The following is a 4,820-nucleotide window of genomic DNA, read 5'->3' as shown; positions in this document are numbered from 1 at the left end:
TGAGCGGGATGAGCGCACAACCCTAGAGTCGGTCACGACTGGCCCTCACGGGCAGGGGTACCTTTACCTTTTTAATATAAGGAAAAAGGGATGTGGGTGGCCCTGTGGTTTAAACCACTGAGCCTCCTGGGCTTGCCGATCAGAAGGTTAGCGGTTTGAATCACCACGACGGGGTGAGCTCCGATTGCTCGGTCGCAGCTCCTGCCAACCTAGCAATTCGAAAGCACATCAAAGTGCAAGTAGATAAATAGGTACCACTCTGGCGGGAAGGTAAACAGCTTAGTCATGCTGGCCACATGACACGGAAGCTGTCTCTGGTCAAACGCCGGCTCCCTCAGCCTGTAAAGCGGGATGAGTGCCGCAACCCCAGAGCTGTCTGCAACTGGACTTACCTGTCAAAACAGTCCTTTACCTTTTTTAAAAAATATGGAAAATGGCATTGCATGTAAAACTGGAAAAACAAAAGTAGCCTCTTCTTTTCTCAGTTTGGTTAGATTTTATGGAATTCTATTCAAATGTATGGAATATGTTTTACAAAATAATATTTTAATTTGTCTCTTCCACAGGTCTGCCAAAAAATTTGGGGTATAAAGTTTCTAATTAGTGGGAAATGTTTCTTGATGTAATATAGAGCCTTTTATTCTGGGCAGTCCTTGGGGCTCTGATGGCTTCAGTTACAGGCTTTGGTTTCTCTATAACTTATAAGCCATGTGTGCCTCACTTCTTGCTGTCGTGTTTCGTGGACTGACACCCTCCACTCATGAGCAAATATCTGGATAAGCACATTTACCATTTCTTCTTGTGGATGTAGCAAGGGTGGTAAACACCAGTGGCCACTGGCAGGGAGGGTGGGGTGGGGGGGTAGGAGTTGGGATGCCACAGCACCCAGAGCGTCACAGAGCTTCTCTTGTTCAAAGGGCTGTGGAGTTGTTCCTCTCTTTCATTCTATTGTGATTTAACTTCCTTCTCCCCACTTATGTTTGTTTCTCTCTTTGCACAGGATCTGCACAAGACGATGAACCTAAGAATGCTTTGCAATGCCATAGTATCAATGGTACTTGCTACCCTATACGTTGTCCCAATAAGTATAAAAGGATTGGAAGGTGTATTTATAATTATCCCTGTTGCCAAAGGTAATTTCAGCTTACCAAAAGAGAATTACACCTCCTACCCCTCTCCCATTACCCCCTGGATTGATCATTTTAAGTACCAAATGCTGAGTCCCCTAAACTGATCATCCTTTGCCTGCAAGTACAATTGCTCCATTGCAAAAATAAAAATAAAAATACCTATGCCAGAATCAGCCAAGGGTGGCACACCCCATATTGCCGCTTGATGCAAAATGGCAATTGCTGCTTTGCCATTCTGCCAGCACGGCTCCTAAGCCCATCTACCTGCTCCTCCTGCCATGGCCTGATCTGCCGCTGACACACACCATACCCTGTTGGTTGCAGGCACAGAAGTGGCACTACAATTGTTGCCCATTTTAAGCAAGATGGTGCTGAGTTTTTTCGCCACAGGCAGAACCAGCGGAGCAGGAGGGGCACCAATGGGTTCGTTGTCTGAGGGGCTTCTGCCACCAGAAGCAGGGTCCTCACCTGCCTCATGGCTGGTCCAGCTGTCTTTGGCCCCTTTGCCCTCTGAGCTTATGCCAGATCTCCTTTGCCAAATCCCTAAACCACACCAGATGGGCACATTTAATTTGTTGTGCAGCTTCATCCATAGTTTATCTCAGTGCCTAAGGGATGTCTATTCTGCAGCTTCAACAGATGCTGGGCACTTACTCTGTGTGGTGTCCTGCCCTCCACCATTTAAGATTACCTCAGTTTCACATCCCATACATTCCAGGCAAATCTCCCACTTTCAATTCCAAGCAGATTCATTATTATTTTATCTTTTAAAGAAAGAACCTGAGGCAGTAGACTTTTGTCTTGGGTGCATACAGAGAAATTAGCAACTGGACGGAATGAACCCCAGGGGGCCAGTACCTCCCGTGTTTCTCAAAACATTGTCACAAAATGGTGAGCAAGCTTCCTGTTAACCCAGAACTCTTCCTCAGGGCCACAAAGACAAGAAATCCCTGCCGTGCATAACATCCAGTCTGCAGGAGAATATTGGAGACCTTGAAAGCTTGCTCACTATTCTGTGACATATTTAATTATAACTTTTAAAAAAAAAATTCCCCCGGGGTAGGGGTGTCTGAGAGATTGCATTTAATTCTCATCAAAAGGTGAATCTATGTAATTCATAGTTTCTGGAAATGAAAAACTGAAACAGACCTATCCCTACCCAATGGTTTATTATCATGAAAACTTTCTTGTGGTCCGACATGCCTTGCTTTGTATTTTTGTGTCTCAAACATGGTCACTTTGCTATGAAACTGAGTTAACTGTTGTCGTTTTGTTGCTGGTTTCTATGTTTTAGGAAGGAGGAGTGATAGATGCCTTTGAAAAGTGGAAGATGCTCCCTCTCTTTGAGAGCCACTGGATCCCGCTTGATCCCCAGCTAGGGACTTCTTCTCCAAAGCATCCAGATTGAAAAAAGCAACATTTTCAAGGCTCACGTGAGCTTGTGCCTTGCAATAAAAGCAGATCCAAAAGCCTTTTCCCTCTGTTTTTCATTTCTAAGCATGAATGTTCTTGCTAGTGAAGCCAAAATGGCACCTTACATCCATGAGGCGGAGGTTTCAGCAGGCATGGATTGTGGAAAGGCCCAAAACAGCATTAGAAAGGAAGACTAAAAGGGGGTGAGGATCCCCCAAAACAATCTAGTGAGGAGGACTGGGCCAAAATGTGGAAAATGAAGAGTGACAAAACATGGAGGGTGGTACAAGAGGGAGAAGAAATTCTGTTCAGTTTCCCTTTAAATAGTAATCAAACTGAGTTGCGTTCATTTAAAAAGTATGCCAATTGAAATATAGTCATCCTTCCAAATTCACAGGTCTCTGAATGTTGGGGTTATTACACTGACCAGACCAGATCTGGAAGTTTCCTCTTATAGATCCTAGGCCCCTCCAGCCACAGGATTACAAGATGGGAAGTAGCCCAGGCTTTTACAGAAACTAGCCCCACAAAGCCCACTCATTACAGTATATTAGGCATAATTGCATGCACATGTGCCTTCCAGGAAGAATTCTTCATCCTAGGATCCCATGGCTTCCAGTTGGGTGAGATAAGAGAATGCACATCCATTCCTCTCTATGGCAACAGAGCTCACTCTTTTAAGATGTGAATGGTGGGTACTTAGCTGATTGGCTATACAGTGGTACCTTGGTTCTCAAACTTAATTCGTTCCGAAAGTGTGTTCCAAAACCAAAGCGTTCCAAAACTAAGGTGCGCTTTCCCATAGAAATTAATGCAAAATGGATCAATCCATTCCAGAGTTTTAAAAACAACCCCTAAAACATCAATTTAACATGAATTTTACTATCTAATGAGACCATTGACCCATAAAGTGAAAACAATCAACAATGTACTGCCAACCCACAATCAATCAATCAGTAGCTGAACTGGGTTCCAAACAGTCAGAAAAACAATTCCCAAAAAGTGCCTCAAAAACAAAAAGGCAAAATAAATAGGAAAAAAAGACAGCATAACACTCGTAATGCAAGCGTAACACTCGAAATGGAGCAAAACTCCAAGAGAGAGAAGTGTGAGGAGGAGGAAGATGTAAAACAGGATGAAAGCTATGGTGTATCAGCCTAAACAACAAAGAGATTCAGAGGTCCGCTGAGAGGGGAGGAACCACACCACTCTAAGGGTGAATCAACAAACAGGGGGAGAAATGTCGGGAAATCTACTGTTGAGACGTGGAACTGTCATTTTTCCAACTTGGCATACAGCCAGTGTAGCCTTATTGGAGTTCACCGATTGGGTCTGCGTTGCTCCGGGACAGGAGGAAGGAAGTCAAATGACACCGAGTTGGTTCAAAGAAAGAGCTTATTCTGCTCTCTGGATAGCAGAAGGCACTTGCGTGATCAAGTCCACAGTAAGTCCAAAGAAAGGACAAGTTTCATGCAGTGTATATATATCCTCCAGGCATCCTCTCCCCCTTCCCCAGCCACGTCAACTTGTATACGCAGGTTGACATCACATATGTTCCTGCTCTGGTACTCTCAACCATAAAAGGATCTTCCTCTTCCTACTCTTGTCTGGGAAGATGTCATAATCTCCGGGAACACCCTTTTGGTGTTTTCCCCGGATGTTGGTCTTGCGCGTATTTTGTGGTCAGCACATAAGATAAAGTTCTGACGTGTTTTCTTTCTTCCCTTAGAGAGCCAAGGCCATCCCTTGCCGTGACTGATAAAGGAGAGAGCTTGTTTATGTTTTTGCTCAACAGCTCAAGTTTTACGCACTTAAAAGTGCTCTCTTTTGAAAGAACAAAAAGGGGGGGTTGAGTCAGTTTTAAACTTACTACACAGAAACTCATTCCTTCACTCCCTCCTCTTCTTTTGGGCAGCCGTACGGCTCGTCCCAAGGCACTGGCTGGTATTCTCATGTCAGTGTTATAATCTGGGGCCGAATCATTTGTGACATCATTTTACGCATCATATTTTGCAAGCATTGCATTTAAGCAGGGTATAAAGGAGCAGAAAAGAAGCAAGATTAGTCCATTAACATCATTACAAGTCCTCTAAGCCACTCAGTCAACCAAGACATGTCCCATCCGTTCCAGGTAGAGACAGGAACATGGGTTACTGGCTCTCTTTCTGTTGCCAGGTGTCGAATAGCTACACCATGGTCAGAGATGTTAAAGCAACAGGCTCCTTCTGTCAAATTTAACGCAGCACAAAATCTGGCGGAACCCAAAATCGGGCCAGC

The sequence above is a fragment of the Podarcis muralis genome, chromosome 3, assembly GCF_964188315.1.
Source record: "Podarcis muralis chromosome 3, rPodMur119.hap1.1, whole genome shotgun sequence".
In the NCBI taxonomy this organism is placed as follows: domain Eukaryota; kingdom Metazoa; phylum Chordata; class Lepidosauria; order Squamata; family Lacertidae; genus Podarcis; species Podarcis muralis.
Note: the sequence above shows the minus strand (reverse complement) of the source record.